At 46.7% G+C, this 22,382-nt stretch overlaps 1 protein-coding gene and 1 long non-coding RNA gene across 2 annotated transcripts in view; one reads left to right on the top strand and one right to left on the bottom strand.

Moving 5' to 3' along the window:
- The window catches only part of LOC119095982 (G-protein coupled receptor GRL101), a gene marked incomplete in the record, with an annotated part of 113,453 nt that overhangs the window by 50,902 nt on the left and 40,169 nt on the right, over positions 1 to 22,382 (bottom strand).
- LOC119095984 (uncharacterized) lies at positions 15,147 to 20,372 on the top strand. Its single transcript, XR_005093962.1, has 3 exons — positions 15,147 to 15,576; positions 18,933 to 19,064; positions 20,334 to 20,372. It is a non-coding gene; the product is annotated as an uncharacterized LOC119095984 (long non-coding RNA).

Raw genomic sequence — 22,382 nt, 5'->3', positions numbered from 1 at the left:
GTGCCGGGTCCAGTAGTCCGTCCGGTCCGTGGCGGGTCTGGTGGTCTATTTGGTCCGTGTCGGGTCTGGCGGTCCATCTGATCCGTGCTGGGTCTGGTGGTTCGTCTGCTTCGTGCCGGGTCCAGTAGTCCGTCCGGTCCGTGGCGGGTCTGGTGGTCCGTCTGCTTCGTGCCGGGTCCAGTAGTCCGTCCGGTCCGTGGCGGGTCTGGCGGTCCATCTGATCCGTGCTGGGTCTGGTGGTTCGTCTGCTTCGTGCCGGGTCCAGTAGTCCGTCCGGTCCGTGGTGGGTCTGGTGGTTCGTCTGCTTCGTGCCGGGTCCAGTAGTCCGTCCGGTCGGGGGGTCTGGGTTCGTCTGGTTCGTGCCGGCCGGGTCCAGTAGTCCGTCCGGTCCGTGGCGGGTCTGGTGGTCGTCTGTTCGTGCCGGGTCCAGTAGTCCGTCCGGTCCGTGGCGGGTCTGGCGGTCCATCTGATCCGTGCTGGGTCTGGTGGTTCGTCTGCTTAGGCCGGGTCCAGTCCAGTCTGGTCCGTGCCGGGTCCCGATAGTCCCTGCCCGGTTCCGCTGGCGGGCTCGACCGTCTCAGGCGGCTGCCATCTGGCCTTTTTTGCACGGGTTGAACCAGTAGTGGACCGCAGCGCGCGCCGCGCGCGTTGCGTGACTCGTGACTCGTGACTCGCGCCGAAAACCATGACTTCAACACCTCATCCCGCATCAGTCGTCTGTGGTCGGCCGCACCTGTGTAAGACCGAATATAACGAGCAGTGCTATGGATCAAATGAAAGCTGGTTCATTGCAGTGTCACTCCGCGTCATCTTTCTGTAAGCACGAGTACCCATTGGCTTATGACTCGCAAATGCTGTTCGAGCGGCCATGATGGCGTCGTTTCGAACTAGTTCAAAGCGTGAGGCGCAGGGTATGACGTGCATTATAGCTAGTCACTCGTATTCTTCTGGGCAGACGGTTTGTGTGCAACATTTTGGCAGCTGGGGGTTAAGCATTTGGTCTCGTTTCGACATTCGAATATTGGAGTAGTACTACGCAGAGGTTGCATTGGGGTATATCGAATTTTTGCTTCAATCATGGCACATATTCACGCAAATCTGTAGGAGATGCATCACGTTCACAACACTCACGCATCCATGCAGTTTCAAGCGTCATTGCTAATTGGAAGTGCATCAGGTCGAGCAGGCAATAGTTGCTCAAGCCAGCAAGGGCCTGCACTGGTGGCAATCAAGCCCTCTTAGCTTGGTTGCCACGGGTGCAAATAAGTCAACCTGAAGGAAATAGATCATGCGCTAAAATTTTCCATTCCTCTTAGCCTTCCGCCACATGTGCAAATTAGACAGCCAGAAGGATAGTAGATATTATGCTACAATGTTTTTTAAGTACAAACATGTATAAATGCACGATGTTTTCCCTGATTCGCACGCCGCCACGATTCTTTGTGAGAACCTTGGACCTTTACGAGATGTTTCTGAAATGTGGTGTCTTCAACGTTAACGTCATGTAAACCTGATGAGTGCATTGTCGTACTTATTAGTATAACTACGTCCCTGAGAATGTCAAGTGTAATGAATAGTATATAGCATAAATATTCAATGTTGAAATGCACAACTATACATATATACTAGCATTTAGTATCAATATAAATGTTAAGTACAATTATGAGAACATTTAGTATACTAGCATAAATACGTCCCTGAATGAGCAATGCCGATTATAGGGGTTAAGTGGGATCCAAAGGGGACAACCCGCCCTGAACTGAAACTTATGAAAACGTAAAAAAACGCACATTTCGCGGGAAGAAGTTGAAGGACCATGCCATTTCGTAGAATGTAGAATATGTCGCCTCCATCCTCGTTTTTGATTACACCCATAGTTGTGCTTACTTCCTACCAAACAAGCATACCAGTGTAATGATGGGCCTGCATTGTGGTGCAGTATTTGTTTTGCATGTACCGCATAACTTAGACGCATGTTGCGATATTTACATCAACCGTGCAAATACGCACTTAGAACAAATGGTTATGATACTGTCTGTGATATGTCACAGCTTTATGACTGCCTTTGCCATCTTATGGTTTATTACTCTCTCTGTGCGGTTTAAAGCTATATTACGATTACGAAAAGTGGCTAGAAGTGATGCTTGAATCAGTCACAACTATTTCTCCTTAATGTGAATTCTTTTGAAAGGTGCCCTTGTGAAGCCTGTCTCCTTAAAACTGGAAAAAATGCAATGGTACCTGGGAGGTTTAAGCCAAGTGTTGAATGTTCTTCAACAAGCGTCTATTTATGGCGCTAGGCATTATCTAATGTTTCCATTCATCCGGCGACAACTGAGGTGGCATTGAAATCTTAACTGGAACATTTCAATAATTTAAATCCAACTGCCCCGCTCCGTTGTGAATGAGAAGAGGTTTAAGATGAATGCGTTTTAAAGACGCAAACAAAGGAGCGATCTGTCGCTCCATTTGTCATTTTTCTTTAATGTATGCAATGAATTGTTAAAAGGGCCATTTATCGCCAAAAAACATTGGACACCGTCTGCGCCATCGACGTAGTGTGAACATTGCTAGGCACGAAATGCGTTCTGCAGGTAACGCGCTGCGTGGCAGGACGTGCAAGGAAATATGTGATGTAGTCATGCTGTACGATCACCCACTGCTCTTCGGGAGCCGTTCATGTTTTACTACGCAGACTAGGCTGAAGCAGATTAGGCCAACTTTTGCTCATCATTATGGAAACAAACAATGAGGGAAGTAGTGGAATTGAAGTACCATTTAAGAAATTTGATTTTGAAGTCGAGCGGTGAAGATCGTAGGTACCTGTTTTACTCACATGATTTTCATGGTGCTCCCACCCCAGAAAGCTGACTGCGGACCTGCCCCTGCCTCCGTGGGAAGGTGCCCCGTCTTCATCGCACCCTACCTCAGCGAGCTGGCGGTGGGCCTGTCCCTGCCGCTGCGGGAAGGTGCTCCGTTTCCAGTGCACGCCACGACAGTGGCTGTTCTTTGACCGTGCTGGGCGTAACAGTTCTCTGCAGCCGCCGACCCCAGCACCTAGCTCCGTGCCACGTGTCGCGACTCGGGAGACACCGTTACGCTCACACCCTGATTACAGTCCCCGTGGAATCACAGTCACTTTATCACAGTCACTGGAATCACAGTGGCTGGAATCAGTTGCAGTCCCTCTAGCGCTGTTGCTGGTAAAGCCAGCGGCTTCAGGCCGGGCTGCCGGTAGTTGGCTCTGTCGGCAGACCGTCCGTCGCGTTCCGCCCGGTCAGGCTGCGTCCTGCACCTCAGCGGCCTTTGCTTGGTGTCAAGTGGTGCTGTGGGCTCGGTGGCGCCAGTGTGGATCATTACGATTACCACGGTCGGTTTGAGGCACAACATTTATACACAAATATCGATATCAGCACCTGTGAGGAGAGACTGATATGGCCCTATGACCCAAATAATGGTATGACCCTCAGTGCGGTTTAGGTGTGTGTTTTCAAGCGTTTAAAATCTGTTCCTGGCGTTGTAATACAGGTACAGGATTGTAGTAACAAGACGATAACAAAGTGCATAGATGTGTTAAATGTCCGCTGATCATCACTCATGACAATGGTTGGTAGGATTGGGGACTTAAGGTTGTCGTAAAGGTATATAATGTCAGACGCTAATCTTTTCAGAATCCTGCTTTCAGTGATTTAAGGTTATTTATAGGTTATTCAACAGAAGCCTCTGAGGCATCTGAAGACCCCATTGCCTAATTTCCCAACCGCCTGGCTAACGACCTGTTTCCTCAGAAACACCTTTCATCACTTGCCAGGAAGGCTTTAGCGTCGATTAGCGTGAAACCGCGCTCATCGAAGTTAAATGGCCGTGCTGTTTTCGGCGCTACCGTTCAGCATGTTAACGTTTAAGTGAATGTTCCACATTTGTATGGCCTTTTGAGCTGAAATAGCCATATTGAGGACATTTTGATGCAGTTCACGAATATGCCCTTTTTAAGACCTAAAGCGCTCTGGTTCCTGAGTTACACGCCCGCAAAGTACGGAAGGGCATGTTTACAGCCAACTTCAAAATCGCCTTCTGATTAATAACGCCATAGAAACGTTATGAGATCCCTGTGATATTACAGGCTGTTTTTCGTTTATGGTCAAAACGGCATGGCCGCTGATACATTTGCAATGGCATGATGCTGCACATATGGTGGTACAGTTCACGTAAGATGATTGGCTGTCAGTAAGATTTTACTGCTGAATGCGTGTCGCGAACAATTTCGAGCGCGAGCAATTTCGGGTTGTGCAACATTCGTCGTGAACGGGTCATTTTTCCTTATTTCTAGGCCACTAAGCTATAGAAAATTATATATCAATGTTATAAGAAGGAACGCCACTGCCTGCAAACGAAGTACGGCACCCAAAAAATTGGCACTCTCCCGAAGTTATAAAAAAGAAGATGCAACGGCAAATCTGTCTTCTTCTCCCGCTGGTGTTTTTTTCTTCTCCTACTAACGTATCTTTTACAGACAGCTCTGTTGGTGCCTTGTGTACCGGAGCACAGAACCTTGCACGGGTTTATGGGTTAGCAAGGCATCGTGAAATTAGGGAAACATTACAGCAATTTTAGATACATATTTATCTAAGTATTTACACACATGGTATGACAAATTTAGAACTTGAACAAAAAATTGTGTTTTACAAGAAGAAGCTCTTGAGCCGCATTACCATGAATCCCCACTGGGACTTTCGTTCGAAGGGAGGTCACGGTGAAGCTCGGTGCTGTGACTGAAGATCGTTGCGGGAAATTGTGAGAAAACATGCAATTCGATAGTCCCGTGAGCCGTGCAAATGTGAGATCACACTAGTTTGACAAAAGAGTGTGAATCGGGGGTTCGAAATGCGTGTGATCATTGACGGTGTGTGCCAGTGGCTTGTATTGGTACTGATGTGATGGGGAATGTGCGTGCGAGGTTTGTTCTTCTGAGAGAGAACATTGTTTTGGTATTCTTCAGTCTACTGACTCCCAATAAAATGTGATAAAATGCGAAGTGAAATTGGTGTCAGCTTTCGCGTATTTCGATATCTTCTCCAGGTCTGGCTACTAGATGCTGCCAGGTATACTGTCGTCACAAACCCATTCCATGACGCCATCAAACAATGACGTTATGGGACTCATTTTTATAAACTTTAAATTTCCACTACTTAGCCTCGTTTTTTAACCTTGAAAGCTTACCAATAGTTACAAGGAAGCATTTCCCATAATATCTTATGCCTAACTCAATATCCTCAAATGTGGAGCATTCCCTTTAAGTATCTTTTCAGTGTGTTGGCTGTTACGCAATAGATTGGAACAGGAGGCGAAATATTCCATGATGGCCATACCTCTAAAATGTCATGATATTCGTAGCTAACAACACACCCAGCAAACTCAATAAAACTGACGCCATCGACTGACTCGTCTATGAATTTCAATACTTAACCTGTAATTTAGTGTACCACGCACACGAGCCGCATTTCGCCGGAAGATCGGGCTATATGGGACAGTGCTCCGTAGATTTTCCGGGCTTTGGAACGCCAGAAGCCCATTCACAGCTGCAGCTGGGGAAGTTGCCCATATTAGGACACCTGGTTCACGGCTCCTGACCCAAGTGGGACAGGGTGTTTTCCGAACCTATATGTGCTGAGCAGAAAGCGTAATCCTATACTAAACTGAAGAAGAAAGAATGATTCAGCAATGTTCTATGCTTTTAACCACAATTTTTTGCCGACTGGGGAGTGCAAACATAAATTATATCTGGGTGAGAAAGGATGTTTCAGCAGTGTTGTACGTTTAAAAGTACAAATTTTGTCACAATACTTTGCATTTCGAATTTGTCAAACACTTTGCAGAAGCCGTCATCGAACCAATTGGGCGAGTTTTCCTATAGGTAATTCGATGATCGCAAATAGCTTATTAGCCCTAAATTAACGCGGTGAATCGTACAAAAGTTTCTCCTTTGTTAGCAAAATTATGGAGGCCAGCACCGAACAAAAATGATTGGGCCACATTCAGTTATCTATAAACATTTCCCTGAAACCGTTTCAAGCGTCATAAAGGGGGTATTTCACATTTGTATGAGTTTGTATTTATTACATTTGTATGAACTGAAATAGCCATCCTGAAGATCATTCGATACAGTTCACGGTCCTGCCTTTCTTAATACCTAAACCCCTCTACTCTTTTAGCTATACGCCCGCAAAGGTGTGCAGATTATTTCAGGAAGCTAGTTCAAGGTCACTCAGGCATCCACAAGGTCAAAATAACGTCATTTAGATCCCACCATTCCATGAGTCATGCGGCAATCAAGGCCAAAACTATAATTTTCAAGTCATCCATATATAACGTTCGCGAGCACGATCTTCAGATATAACGACCGGTAATTGACTATCAACCAATGATGTGCAAGGTACGATGACGTGATCAAGCAATGGCGTATTGAGGAGTATTTATTTTTACTAAACAGAGACCTCGGGCTATTTAGAGCAGCCTTTTCACTGACTAGTTTACCAATAGTTACAAGTGAGCTCATCTCATCATATTTGATGATTGATCCAATATCTTCAAACGTTGAAAACTTCCTTTAACGTGATGCATTTCTTCTAGAGGCGTTGGTCTACTGAATTTTTGGGATCCGGTCCGAGCCGGTCCAATCCGGTAAGCAAAACCCATTCTTGCCTGTGATCGGAGTTTTGTCAAATTTCTAAAGCCCATTTGGTCAAATCCGTTACATTATACATTTTTCCCAATGCCAGCGGTGTTCATCAGCTTTCACATTACAGTCTGACCCAACACAAAATTCCAAATGAAGCGTAAAAAGCACATTGAGTTTCATAATCACTCCTTGTTTAAGCTAATCGCTCAGCACGCAGATTAAATAAATAACCCGGACATGTGCATAACTGTGACACGTGCATGGCCCGACTTGCAGCGCGTTATTCCCTCTTGATTTGCTCCTTCTGGTCTGCAAGATGATTCATATTTCGGTCATGGGAAGAGTGGTATCTTATCACAAATCTTATTCCACATCTTAGGACGCAGGCGTATGCGCAATAACTCAGCCACATTGCAATTTTTGAAATCCAAGATATGTACTACACGAAAAAACGCCGGTCGGCAGAATTATTCACTGAGCCTTAGCTAGATATATAATGCATAGCCATTATCGAGATGTTTTTGGTGCTCCACGTGCACGTTTACATGTAGGAATCTTTAAAGGGACAAGGGCAAAATGCGAATGGGATTAATTTCGATCAAAGTGTTATGTAGTCTGTGAACCGAATCGACGTGTCTCAGTTACAACCGTTAGATATGCTATTGGTGAAACCCCCCGCCCAACGATTTAGGCCAAGTTCACTGCGTTAATAGAAATGTATGCACGAGGGATAATATAGATATGATAAGAGTGAGCGAAGAGATAAGGATATTATGATTTAGATGTATGGTGCAATGGCATATGAATACGCATATGAATGTAAACATTACCAGCATGCATAAGGTCAGCCTTTTGGTGTCTTGCATCTTTACGAATGTATTCGATGGTGCATATTTATCATTTAGCGATAACAAATAACAAGCTATCAACTACTTCTTGGACGCTTCACCCGACAGTACCTTAAAACGTTACAAAAATAATTACAATCACAGAAATGACATGAATAGTCATGTGCTACAATCGCTCTGCCGTGCTGCGCAGACAAAAGGTTTGTTTTGTGGACTTTATTTCTCTGCTAACAGTAACGCATCGGAGCTTTTTCGCATGGCTCACTGATGGCATAACTTGGGTGGTTTTCAATTCATACAAACCCGTGACGCTAGCAAATGTCATCCGTTCCAAATGTCGTTCTCGTCCGTAATCCTCTACCTTTATTCCTTTAATTTCTTTTCAGCTCAGGAAAAGGCCCTGGTCACCAGCTGACTGCTTGGGTTTCCGCTTGATCCGAATCGATTCCGACTCCAACTCACTGTTCATAGGGTCGACTCTCACTCTGACCCCGAGAGGCCCAGCATAGCTGTGAGCTGATGCTAGTTCCGACGTATGTAAATATGGCTCAATGCCGGTTTCGATTCAGTTGTAAATTATTTCGATGACAACAGCTTGGTTGATCGATCGAATGTTATTTGGTGGTAGGATCAGGATGAGCGTCTTCTTTAATTATAGCTTGTTAGAGCGCTGACCCCACTGCCACATCGCACCGCAGTTCGGTTTCGGGTGGGAGTGTTGGCAGACGCATTTTAAGGTGTAAGTTATTCAGTGTATTAGCGAAGAGCATTATTCATATAGATAAGACAGTAGTATTAGCCTTATTCCCCGGAGAAAAAACAGGGCAGCGGAGGTATGGCAGGGCTGATATTTCGGTAACATGCCTTTGTTGAAACAATGACAAAAGTAAATCCTAAATTGCCAATTGATAATTCATAACTGGCAATTTTGAATTCGCTTCTGCTGTTATTTCGATAAAAGCATGTTGCTGAAACATCAACCCAGCCATATTTCCACTCCTCTGTTTTTTCCGAGCAATAAGGCTGATACCACTGTCTGAGCATTTTAATGTGATTGTAACCCCATGTAATGTCATGGCACGGCCGTCCCGTGCCAGCATACCGGTTGAAAGTCTCAAACGAACCCGATAGTGTCATGACACGGCCGCTCCATGTCAGCTAACACTCATGACCAGATACTGGCTGACAGTCTCTAACGCGCCCAATAATGTCATGACACGGCCGTCCCGTGCCAGCCAACACTCATGGCCAGATACCGGCTGACAGTCTCTGACAAACCCAATAATGTCATGACACAGCTGTTGCGTGCCAGCTGACACTCATGGCTAGATACCGGCTAACAGTCTCTAACGCGCCCAATAATGTCATGACACAGCTGTTCCGTGCCAGCTGACACTCATGGCCAGATACCGGCTGACAGTCTCTGACAAGCCCAATAATATCGTGACACGGCCGTCCCGTGCCAGCTGCCACTCATGGCCAGATACCGGCTGACAGTTTCCATCGAGCCCAATGTTTGAGCTACTACGCTAGAAATGAGTAATCCAGGGCTCCAAACACTTAATTTACAGGACGGTAATTTACAAGATAACCGATCACGTCGGTGTCATGAAAGCCTACTTTCTTGTACGTTGAGAGACTATTCTGCAGAGGAGGAAACTACGTTACTGTTTTGTATGAAGCGGACATGAGTGGTCAAATTATTTATGCGTTCCTGAGTTGTGTTTTGACATTGGTCAACTCGCTAATGTTTTGTTGACTCACCTCGGATTCCAACTCGCATTCACAGTCACAGTTAGGGGATCGTGACTCGTCATGAAGTGTTGACTCCGAAGTCAGTTCTGACTCCACCCGTAGTAAAGCACAAGACTCACGTCGAATGCTTGCGTCAAACCAGTTCATTGGTGCGCCAGCTTCTTGGAGGCCGGCACAACCTGGATGGCGACGCTTCAATGACTCATTTTGCTGTGGTTGGGAAAACGTCCGGAAGGAAAGTGGGCAGTCCGTTTACGACCAACGCCAGGCACATTTCCCGAACGGAGGGAAGACGTCCGTGACCATCTAGGTCTGGATCTGAAGATCGTCTGCCAGTCTGCCAAACGCTCGCCCGACAAGTGCATCTATAACCCGATTTCGGGAAAATGAAAATGACACCACTCAGCATTAGCGCGGTGCTGCACCAGTGGTGTGTGGAGATCCTTAACATTTACGGGTGCTAATTGGCATGACGGTAATAAAAAGTGAAGTTGTGCATAAATAGCAGGGAATTAGCCATTCCGTCACCACTGCCAGTTGTGGTGTTCAGTGCACTGGCACCACCAACTGTGGGGGTCGGTGTGTTGTCACTGCCATCGGTGGCGACCGGTGCGTTGTCACTGTCATCGGTGGCTACCGGTGTGTTGTCACTGTCATCGTTGACGACCGGTGTGTTGTCACCGCCAACTGTGACGACGGGTGTGTTGCCACCGCCAACTGTGACGACGGGTGTGTTGCCACCGCCAACTGTGGCGACCGGTGTGTTGCCACCGCCAACTGTGACGACGGGTGTGTTGCCACCGCCAACTGTGACGACGGGTGTGTTGCCACCGCCAACTGTGGCGACCGGTGTGTTGCCACCGCCAACTGTGTGGCTGGATGTTGCCACATCCAGCCGTGGTAACCGGGATTATCGCAAACATTGGGGCCTCATTGTCTTCTGCAATTTCAAGTAGTCGTTGCTTAGGAATTCTAGTGAGGAAATATGCCAAAACTCATCAATTTTTCATCGGAAGTATGAGCGCAGTTCTGTGAACAGTGAATTTTTAGCAAGCAATGTTCGTAGCAATGTCCGCCGGTCTGAGCTTAAAACCATTGTCTGTAATCTACAGCGTCGGTTGAGCAATTAATCCTCCCACTCCACGCTTCATCATGCGTCACATAATTGGCTCCTAAAGCTGAGGATATTTCCACAAGTTCACGGGGCAAAGGCCAAGCGTGCCTCCGCAGAATGGCGCCCTTGTCCCTATGAATGGCGGTGAACGAATTCTTGGTCGGCGCCAATGAGCTCTGGCACCAATGACTGATAAAAATGCTCCAGAGAAAACGTGTTGGATGCAAGCGATCGTGGTAGTTGATAGTAATGGTGATCGTGATAATAGTTTGCTGTTGTTGACTTGTTTGTGGACGTAATCAGCGACCTTGAGCCCATGTGATAAATGTTGTTTTCATTGTTTGGTACCAAGGAAACCACGCTCCATTTAGAACATGTGGATCGGCAAGGCTCAGCAGGTCTCGCTAACGAGAAATTTTACGCATGCTCAAGTCCTCATTATAACCCACTGTTATAATTTTCTCGGCCTTAGTCTTCTCATAAGTGTTGCTCGCCTCAACATGCTTGAGCGATCTCAAGTAATCGCCCACAACCGTGGGATATTGGAATGTTGACGTTAGCTGAAGCGGGTGGCCGCAGCAAGCAACCGAAGTTTTTGTGCGCTAGAGGCACCAAGCTGTTCACTCTGGGACTTCGCGTATGGTGATAATTACGAGAGCAAGTCAAACTATCTACGATAATAATAGTTCAAAGGGGATCTACTTTCCAAGCCGTTCACTCGGGACCTTGCGCATGGTGAGAATCACGAGAGTAAGTTAAACTATCTACGATAATAATAGTTTGACGGGATCTACTTTCAGTCAGAAGCCATTCTTTGTGTGACGTTGTTGCTCTGAACTAGTGAATCAAATAAATATGTGCTTATTTAGGGATGCTTAAAACGTCTTTAACACACCAGGTGCACAGGGAACAGGGCAATTTAGAACAATTTTCAGTTAGATGCCCATTTTCTACCATTCGTTACCGCGGCCATGCTAACATCCACCTTAATGCGCTGCTGTGGTCGCTCGTCAAGCAACGGAGATAAATTCTTAGGGCCTGTGAATAACATTTTTCCTTACCACCTCAATCAAACAAATGCTCATGGGTTGATACCATTGTAATGCGCCAGGATGCTTCTGCAACGTACCCGTTCGAGTTTGTGTGAGCAAACGAGGACAGAAATATCGCAATGAAAAAGATGATAATGTAAACTGAAAACACGACCTGAATGTCTGGAAGGGAACAGTGACATGGAAGTAAGAAATTCAAGGAAGCGGATAGTACTTGACTAATCCATTTTCTAGTGGTTATGTTTGAGACTGACATGCCTGCACAACATTTTGAAACCAAAACATTTGGTCTCCGTTCAAGAAGCAATTATTTGTTACCCTCATGTTGAGCACTGTTTGCTTTTGGAATCCCATTTAGACATCCAAAGCTGCCAATGCCAAAGCAATTTGAATCATAAACTTTATCAGCTGCTACCTTAAAGATTCTACCAAAAGACTCAAAGATGAAGGCTCCCAATTTGAATATAATTTAACTTACAATTAAAACCTTGCATACAAACCCAACCGCAATCTTGTTGATTTTGATAGAATTGTCAAGCCATTATTTGTTTTCATTATGCATGCTTTATGTTTAAATGCCAACCTGTTTTAAGGTGACATGAGTCTCATCTTTGGGTATATAGAGCAGCACCCTTGAGGCACCACTCCCCGTCCCCCAGAATTCACACCCTCTAACACCACACGGCGTTCATCACTTGGCTGTCCGGAGATTTTGCGCCTCTACATGTTGAAAATTATCAGCTTTCGCATAGTGTTTTTATTGAACTTTTTATGAGTCTATACAAATCCACGCAGGCTTACGGAGGGGTTTGCTTCCCCGTAAGGGTTTTGGGCTAGATCTCCGACAGGCTGTACAATCGGGTAATAACTGTCGCTAGGCTCTGAGGCATGCATTACACGTGTTTTGACATAAAAACGTGCCCCTAACACTAGTGGTCTCTAAGACGCGACAGCTTCTTTATGAACACTGCACGACGATCCATTGCCGCGGCGTGCGGCGGTCAGCAACCGATGATTCCGCGTCTTTTGTGCCGCGAGCCAACACCGTCACATCAACAGAGCCCTAAATAATCCACGTGTGCTTACACACATAAAGTCACACCAAAACTTCTACGGGCCTATTCATAAGCTAATTCTGAGAACGGCGGTGTGTCACCACAGCGCGTGGTTCAATGCACATGAGCATGTAAATTCGAAAACATTCTAATTTCAGGACAATTTTAGCTTTGATCAGGCCCCTGGGCTCGCTTCGAATCTAGCGGCACAACTTTCACCTATCGCGAGATCTTGTATAGAACTTTTCCCTGTAAAGATTTCGCGGCACTCCATCTTTCCTTACTATGGAAACATCAAGGGGTGGCATCCCCTATCGGTCTGTGTTATTAAAGTCGGCGAAAAAAACGGCATGGCAAGAGCTCTTATCTGGTTTTTAGTTGTGCCAAAAGTATATTGCCGCCGAAAAGCAATGACGGGTTTGCCCAGAAACGGCAGCGCAGTCCCACCAACGCGCTGAACCAGACCAGTCCCTGATGTAGAAAGTTAGCCTCCGGCAAAAACCTGCTAATTCTAATGGCTTGTGCAGTGCTTCTACAATAATGTTTAATCGTTGATAGAAATGGGCTTCCCAAAAAGCATTTGTAGTATAACTGCACGGGAGGTTGTGGCGCGTTTCCAGTTCATTTGGTATCCTCTTGTTGCTGAGCTTGCAGATAAGCAGCAATCCGGTAGCTTTCATCTCAGCATGCCCCAATGAGGGATGAGTGCCGCATCGCGGTACATCTGTTGTGGGAGTGTTTTTAGCAAAGATGATACACAAAAGTCGACATGTGCTGTAAGTTCAGGATTTAAGGGAGGATGAGAAATGCCCATTGTATGCATCTTGCTCGTTCTACGTATCCTGAATAAGAAAACGTGCTGGTAGATCCAACGCCTTGAATTCCATGCCACGATGTGAAAAACTGGCTTCTCGACGTCTTCTGAGTTGAGAACGTGGTATCGTGGTTTTGTCCGTGTATGGTGTACTCATAACACCTAGGCTGAGAAAAGTTCCTGATCGTCGTTTGGCGTCTTTCATGTATTTTCTATCACTCATCACAAAAAACTGCATCTGAGATGTATCTTCTACCGCTTATCACGAATAACTATCGTACTAGGAGCATGTGATCTTCAGTGGACAGTAGATGGTGACGATGTCTGGAATTAGGAAATAACTGTGCTTGGGCAGGATGCGAAACCAGCAGGATAGTGACTCGGAACCTGAAAAGAGGAAAAATGGATGCATTTAGGAAGCAGTCAAATGTTGTATACTCCAGCCCGTTTCCGTCGCGCTGAACATGTGAGCAATCAGCTAATTTTTCTCGCCCTCTTGTAAATAGTGACATCACCCCTCTACCCAAGCGAAAAGCAATTTCAGGACACCGGCTGCACTGAGGGCAGCCACGGCGTTCCAAGCACGTTCCTCTCAGGCTCCGCACGACAGTTTTATTTTTTCTCTGGTAATGTGCGTTTACCCGCCGTTTGCGTCCAAAAAACCGTCATCACCATCTGTTCAGTCTTCATAAAAAGCGTCTATGCGCCGCGTCAATGGCCAGCTGCCCACGGATCACATGAAACGTATCGTCTGACATGCGCCATTTTACACCCGTATCGTCTGACAAACACACCTTTTTGGGGGGGGGGGGAGGGGAGGGCGGCGGTGATGGTGCTCCTAGACTCCTTGGCGTAGAGTCATATTGATCCTCCCACCAAATGCTGGTTGATGCAGAGGAGCACCCCTAGGGCGTTTGTCAGAGAGCCACTCATGTGAAGGCAAAGAAAGTGCGTAAACGGCGTAAAGTGCCTGTGACGCAGGTGCACACTGGGGCACGCGCCCGGGTAGTGGTCGCGCCAGTGCCGTGCAAACGTGGTAGCTCCAAGTAGCTGATGTCCTGTACCCAAAACATCTCCCTAATGGTCCCAAGCTCCCACCCCTGCCCCCGCTCCTGTAACGCCGACCACAGCTCGCGACAGGGCCGCCTACATTGAATGGCTCCGAGATACACACTCTGTTCATGAGGATGAGTCTGGTCGAGCAAAATCGCGTTATTAAAAACTAGTCATCAAAAGCCCGCCAAAAAACTTTTGGTCCAATAGTCCAAAAGCTCGAATTTGTCAAGGGTAGAGCATCCCTTACAAACACGGCTACCCCATTGTTAAGAACATTGGATAGAAGCCCCGGGGAGAAATACTGTGGTGCCCTCTCCTTTCGAATGGATGTTTGCCCCCCCCCCCCCGCCCCAGTATGTCTTGTGCAAAGTTCTACCCTTCTATGTTCTTCTTCTTATTCTACCCGGTTCATGAGACAGCGACCTGAAGATGCATCGAATTTGTTCATTGGTCCGGAATGTGTCAAGTTGATCATGTGTGAAGTGCTAAAAGTTTGATGGACATGCCTTCCCTAGTTCGTAAGCTATTCTCCAGGCACGAAGGGGAAAACTTTAAGCCTCCAGGCAGTCGCGCGCTAACCTTCGCCCTGACAAGGAGGGGGGGGGGGGGGTAGGAGGGGGCGATCGAGGCAGCCTTTCCTGAGGTTTCTGGGAAAATTCCCCTGGCGCGTTGGCAATCACGGCAATCACGCCAAAATGCCCGACAGCCTCTTGAGCATTAATTTCGCGTGTTTTAAGGTAAAAATGTATAATTTCTGGTGTTTGAACAGCCGATAGTGTTTTTTAACGTGCCGTGCTGTGCTGCTCCGTGGCATGATTTTGTTAATATGGGCTTGTAAGACTGTAAGGAGAGGGGGGAGGGGGCGAAGAGATCCAGGCTTTCCATCAGCAATGCTAATATCACTTTACAAGATGTCGTTATGTTGTCTTGGCGAGTCGCGCAGCTCTGTGACAGTCATTCTGGTCTGACTGGGGCGACCTGTTGCATGCAACTGGCCAAGCAGACTGCGCGATCGTTACCAGGCGCTCGCTCTCACAGCGCAGTGCGCATCCAATAATGGTGTGGTAATCACATGTCCTCCCCCAGAGACGATCGCCTGTCCAGCTCACCTCAGGCGATGCTCCAGTGGACAGTGCTTAGCGGCGCACAAATGGTGCAACCACGTGACAGACTGCTGGGACCACAGCGACGAGACGGCCTGCGGTGCGTGGGGTCACATGACTCGTTCAGTGACAGCGCCGCGGATGTTTGGGGCAGAGGCGAGCTGGTGGGAGGAAGGGAGGGGGGAGGCAGAGCAAAATGCCCACTTTTAGCGGCAATGTCTTGATTAGCTGATGTGGGCATGATCACTGAATGTGTCAACACGCTCTCGGGTGGGGGGCCAAATTGATCCCCGAAGGTTTTTTCCGGAATAATTTCCAAACGGCACGGCGCAGCCGCGCCAAATTTTGCACAGCTGTAGAAATTTGAATAGCAGATCGTTTGGCATCACCAATTTAGACATGTACTTGGTAAGGTCGCTGACCTATGGCAGGTCAAAATCACGCCATGGTTTCAACGAAGGCAATTTCTAGTGAATCTTTCAATCTGATGCAACAATGGAGTGTTAAACGAAGTCATACATCTCTGAGACGCTTTCTTAGGCAACGCCAATATTGAATGAGCAAATTACGTTGACCTAAGGTCAGGTAAAAAGGTCAGACCAAGGTCAAAACCAGCCTGTTTTTAACTCTAGGGCTTGCAGTATGGGATAGTTTTTGGTGCTCATTTCGAATTAATGGATAGCAGGAACCGCATTATACACATTCCATGGACTTCTTAGAGGTCAGAATAGGTCATTGACCTAACATGACTCAGGTCAACATTTTGTTTTTTGAAACACGCTGCGTAGCGTAACTTTTGCCGCTTATTCAAATGCAAAACTCAGAGAAGTCTTGTACGATTTTGGTCACCATGACCTTTAAAAGGTCAAACAAGGTCACTGACCTTAGCTGAACATGCGAACCGCTGCTTAGAAACATTTATGGAGGCACTTGGAGGCCAGCCTTGAAGTTGACCATATTTTGTCTTATTTAACCCGCAGGCCATGATCAAGGAACCTCAAACTTTGACCAAAGTGAGTTCACGTACAGGCCAACACACCTTGTGAATTTGGCGTCTTTAACTCTCTTAGTTCCCGAGATCTCAGCGGGGAGGGGTCAAATTGCCCTCCCCCCCCCCCCCCACCCACCCACCCCACCCGAGCGAATGGCATTTAGCCGGCCACCCTGGTATCTAGCCGGCGCGTGTTAATAGTAAATCAAATGTTGTTTCTTGTTGGTCGGAATACAGCAGAGCTGGTTATCTCTGAGCTATGCATGCTTGGTTGCTTTGCTCCGTTCTCATGGGTGACTTCCCATCACATCAGGTCCCGGATCGACCCCTCGCTGTCTATGTCACGGATATGTCTTTCTTTTCATTGGTAGGCTGCATAGCACCATAGGCTATTCATATTAATTATGATTGGGCAGTACTTTTAGTGATTCAGGTTTATTAGATGGAAGAACAAATGTAAATTTTATCGGAGTTTGCATGTTTGCTGGATTGTTCGGATCAAATTTTTCGTTACTTTGGTAAGCCATAGATAGCTTGCCAATCGACATTTTTTAATATAAGGTAGGTAACGTTACAAAGATATGCGTTCCCCATTTTCAAGCCAACGCAGATCAGTGGGATATAAAAACATTCGAGCATTACGCAATATGAAACATGCTCTACGAGAGACCATTAAAGGCACACCACCAGTTAACAGACTGCGCATAACAACACTAGGTAAAAGTACACTTCCCATGCTTTTACACTCCGTGATGAGTTCCAGACACTGGTTCCCCTGATGTCACGGGATTCCAGGTTAATGCATGATCAACAATTCAAGCTTGATGCATGATCTTTGTTATTGGCCAAGGTATTTTTAAATATCATTTGTCAAGAACATCCTTTCCCAGATGAGGATGGCTTCCAGGACTTGCAGACCACATTGGTTTAAAAACGATTTCCGTATCCCGGTGATATCAGCTAGATCAGAGTCATTTTGCTCTAACTAATGAAGGACTCTCCACAATCTTGTACGTTGTAAACAGCTTCCAGTAAATAGCAGCTACTCCAAGAGCGCCGCTGACCAGGAGATCGGGGCAGCACCCAGCCGTGAAAATCCGAAACTATGCGTCGTGAAACTGAGTTTGCTGTTCTATGGACCTAAAATGTCCCTGTCACACAGTGTTGAGAATGAAGTTCTCCGGAACATTTTTAAGATAAAGATCATGCAGATGGACAAAAACGCCAAAATAACGAGCTTCAAAGGAACCCGACCGCGGCCAAGAACTAACTAAAACGCTCAGCTATGCGAGTTTAAACGAGTTTGAGTACGAGTCACGAGATCAAACAGAAGCTGCGGGCTGGATAGCTCGACCTATGTTGGTATGACAACTATATACTTATCACGACCTCTGACCATGCACCTGCAGGAGATCAGCAGTTATGAGTTCAAACGTACAAATCATGCACCTGCCAGACCAGCCTATGTGCAAAACCCACAGCCAAAAACACCTGCGACCTTATGAAACTACAGCACACGGATCCTGAGCTCGTCTTCAAATGAACACCGTCTACAACTCCTGGTAGCCATCTTCGCCAGGGAAAGCATGTCCGGCCTTAACAATCAACTAAGATCATGCACCGTCCCGGGACCGGGCGGTCACCCCATGACATCAGCATGATCAGCATCTGGAGCACATCACAGAGGGGAAAGGCATGGCAAGTAAACTGGATTTTTTGCGCCTTGACCCGAAATTCGTATCTGTGGTCCGCAGACTGATGTTCCGCCTCCAACTCTAGTACGGCATGTTTCATATTTTTTTCTTTTATAAAAAGCAGGCTATATAAGAATAGCATAAAAGACCATTGGTGAGATGATCTATGGCTCGCTGAAGACAACGAAGGATTTGATCCGAACATGGGAACATACGCGCGAAAGGCTAATCAAGATGTGTTTGCCTTTGCAAGCAAGAAACCTTGCATTGATATATATAAAAAGCAGGCTATATAAGAATAGCATAAAAGACCATTGGTGAGATGATCTATGGCTCGCTGAAGACAACGAAGGATTTGATCCGAACATGGGAACATACGCGCGAAAGGCTAATCAAGATGTGTTTGCCTTTGCAAGCAAGAAACCTTGCATTGATATATATAAAAAGCAGGCTATATAAGAATAGCATAAAAGACCATTGGTGAGATGATATATATATATATATATATATATATATATATATATATACATATATATATATATATGCATATATATATATATATATATATATATATATATATATATATGTATATTTATATGTAAACGCATTTATTCGTTTCCATATGTATATTTCAAGTCATATCGATCACTACCCGATACATGACACTGTGAAGTTCGATTCTGCTGGTTCCAAACAGCACACCGACAGATGGCTCAGGACCGTCGTGGGTTCGATCCCAGGCGCCGGCCGAACTTTCGTCTCTCCTTTCAGCCGCACCGTCCAAGTGCGGTGTTGGGGAGTTCCGATGCGCCAGTGGCCAGTGTGTGCCGCTGCGGGACCGCTGTTTCCAGTCGGGTCTGCCCGGACGCGGCTGCGGGGACGGCTCCCACCTTGTCGACTGCGGTGAGTCTTGCGCGCCCCGAGTCGCAAAGCCGGCTCAGTGATGCAGGGGGGGGGGGGGGGAGGAAGCAAAGCAGTCATGTGGGAAAGGCGCCTGAGTATTTCCAGCTTTGAGGAAGGGAAACTATTGCGTGCTAAATTAGTTTGTATGAATAAGCAAATAGGTGGAGAGCAGATTTTTCTGGAAAAGTGCACCGTTGAAAACAGCACTATATCTGAAGTTATTTGGCTGTAATGATGATGTAATGATGCAATGTAATGATTCGATCCGTCCAAGCCTGCTTATTTGGAAATTAACGTAATTGTTCAGGGTGTGCCTATAGTTTTATGTAACGTCTCGTTGAGCCTGCGAGCATCTTCAGATATCATAGACACTTCAACAATAGCGCATACCAGAAAAGTAGAAGAAATGATTGCATCGTTACATAACGTGATTAGATCTGCAACTGAATTGATGCTCTCATTTATCTAGCTTATGGTTGTGTGCTTGCAAGTATGGCTTTGTGTGTTTGCGTACGTTTTCGCGTGCCTCTGCGCGGAAGTAAAAATTCATAGGGGAATTCGAGTCCGCTCTTAGCCTTCGCTCCGCTGGGAAGTGTGGGTGATGCCTCCCGTAATGTTGCTTTATGTTCTCAAATTTGACTTAGTCCGTAGGGAACTCATTGCGTGTGTTTTACGTAAAGATTTTGAGCAGCTTTATACCAAATCTCATGCACGTGTTTTTACACCAAATACGTGTTTCTGGCCCATCTGGTTTCCCAGTATCGACGGTTTTCGGAACGCCGCTCGGCACTTCATGGCCGGCGCGAGCACCGGACGCCAACAGACGAGTCCGCCGATCACAATCGCCGCCCTTATCCGTCCGCTGTGACGAAGGGCGAATAATGGCGAGGGTCACCTTTATCCATGAATCCTGCTCGCTATCTAACATCTACTAGGGCTGGTAGACCTCACACGACCTCACTTCTCATGCTTGCTCTTGTATGTGAGGTCAGTGCTCGAGTAGAAGTCAGATGGAATTAGAGGCATGCACTGAATATGCGTATAGAACAATGCTCACGTTGCTGGAAGCTATCTTAGCAACGTTAGAAACTGCTCTTTAAAGACCAACATACAATGCACATGCAATTTACTGAACCGCTGTTCCGTTCGAGTCACTATCGCTTGTCCCAATTATACCCTCACAATTACGCGGGGACGAACGCAAAAGCGTAGAAAGCAGCAAAGAGTGAAGCAAATCAAATTCAAGACGACAATGTGTTGCGTTTTCAGACCGCTGGAAGTGTCCGAGCACAGAGTTCAAGTGCACAAAACGGCCCTAGCCTGAACATGAGCCTTGTCTGCAACAACAGGATGATTGTGGCGGAGAGCTGAGACCGACGAGGACCCTTGCAGTGAGTGCCGTTAGTCCTTCGGCACGCTGCTTGCGGCGTTCCCGGTGCCGGTTGCGGTGGTGTGTGACCCTGCTGTGATATGAAGCGTATGTGGTCCCCGGCTGCCAAGCGGTATGACGAATCTTCGCATTGCTTTATTCATTGCAAATACGTGAAGCTGTCGTACATTACTGTTACGCGTTTTGTTCCGGTTGTATTCAGTTCCGTCCGTTTTGTTTTACCCATTTTGTTCTGTTTATTGCGCTCACTGGTTAATAAAGGAAGCCGCCATTGTCTAGAATCCATTTAATATGCATGCAAACGCGTCAATAACAGTACGGAGTTCGGATGTATGGTATGGGGCATGCAAAAATATATGCATTCCTTTTGCTTTCTTTCCGTAGCTATTTGTGATCATATGCTGGTCAAAATGCATGGGACACCTATCGATTGATTGCCCTGTTTGTTTGGACATTGTTGAACAGCACTCGCAAAAAGTCATGAATCCGTGCATCGTTGCAGCATTACGATTGACTGATTGAGAGAATTGATTGATTGAAATGATTGAGAGACGGTGTCACAGATGGATTAGCTGTCGAGACACTTGTCTTGATGTTACGTGATGGTATCTACAGATTATTTAACAAGACTTTACACCATACTGTGACAGCACCTAGTGCAAGATACTAACACACCAGACGAGTACATATTACAAGCAATGATTCCATTCCTCATGCGGCATGTCAGTCCGCACTCGGTAAACCATTTCAGCTCTAATGCCCCCACACAACAAACAAGTTGTAAATAACAACTTGGTTTGGCCGAACACTCAAAGACAGCGGTAACTCCCATCAGCGGCAGACTTTCTGGTGCCTCCGATTTTTTTTGCATTGGGTGTTTTCCATTGCGTCATTCGCCATCTCTAGGCTTTAGAGGTTAATGCCAGCTCCACCGTCGCCTGTGAGGCAGCCAGTCGATCTCTGCACTCCCACCGCTGTGATGTACGCGATATGACGCGCAGTGGTTTGCCGACAGCGTTCCAGTGCTCGGAGGACGCGCGCTGCCAGTGTCGTGACGTCACCATAAACTGCACAGGCCTGGCCAGGATCGTTCCACCTGAGCACATCGAGTCTCAGATCACCATATTGTGAGTGTGCTCAGTGGAACGCAGCGGCTGCTGGTCTGTGTTCCGAGAACAACTGTCCACATTAAGCGTGCATTTCACAGCTGTGTTTCAGAGAGTTTCTGTAATAACTGTTTTGGAGGCTTCCAAGCTTTACAAAAGGAATTGGAATGGCTATCAAACCTGTCCCATGTGGGATAGTCTCGATGGATGTTCTGCACCTCCTCACTCAACGCTGTACGCTCCGTTTGATGTTTATCTTGTGTGGCTAAGGCTTGCTCCGCGTGAAAATGAACTTTACTAGTGAGTAGCCATGCATTCTCCTAACTTGGAAGATGGAAGGGTTGGCCTTGTTCTCCATTTCAGGTGGAGTCCAATCTTGTTCTCCTATTACTGATAAGGCGGCGGCGGGATTTGAACACCGCAAGCCTTGTGAAACTTTGCTTCGTTTCGCTGGATGAACGGAGGCAGACTGGTTTGCCGGAGTGTCGGTTGATTTCGCCGGCCAAAGGAAGACATATGACCCATCCTCGACTCACGACGCTCCAAAATAATAGAGCTGCCACAGAAGCGAGCGAGCGAACGTCACTGCCCACGGCAAATGGGCTACCACGGGTGGTCGCCTCGACCAGGCATGACATTTTCGTGTGCGCGCCACGGAGTGTTACGTGAAAGTTTTCAATAGGGTGAAAAAATCGAGTGGTCTTCGTAGTTATCACCATCCGTGTTCCACAAATTTGTTGATTTCTGGTCGAGTACGCCGGGCATGTTTGTCCTATTTGATTTTCGAATGCCCTGTAGGCTGGTGGAGCCTGAGCCGTTTGC

The sequence above is a fragment of the Pollicipes pollicipes genome, unplaced genomic scaffold (assembly GCF_011947565.3).
Source record: "Pollicipes pollicipes isolate AB1234 unplaced genomic scaffold, Ppol_2.1 Scaffold_4219;HRSCAF=4965_pilon_pilon_pilon, whole genome shotgun sequence".
Taxonomy (NCBI): domain Eukaryota; kingdom Metazoa; phylum Arthropoda; class Thecostraca; order Pollicipedomorpha; family Pollicipedidae; genus Pollicipes; species Pollicipes pollicipes.
This window is presented reverse-complemented; position numbering and strand designations above follow the sequence as displayed.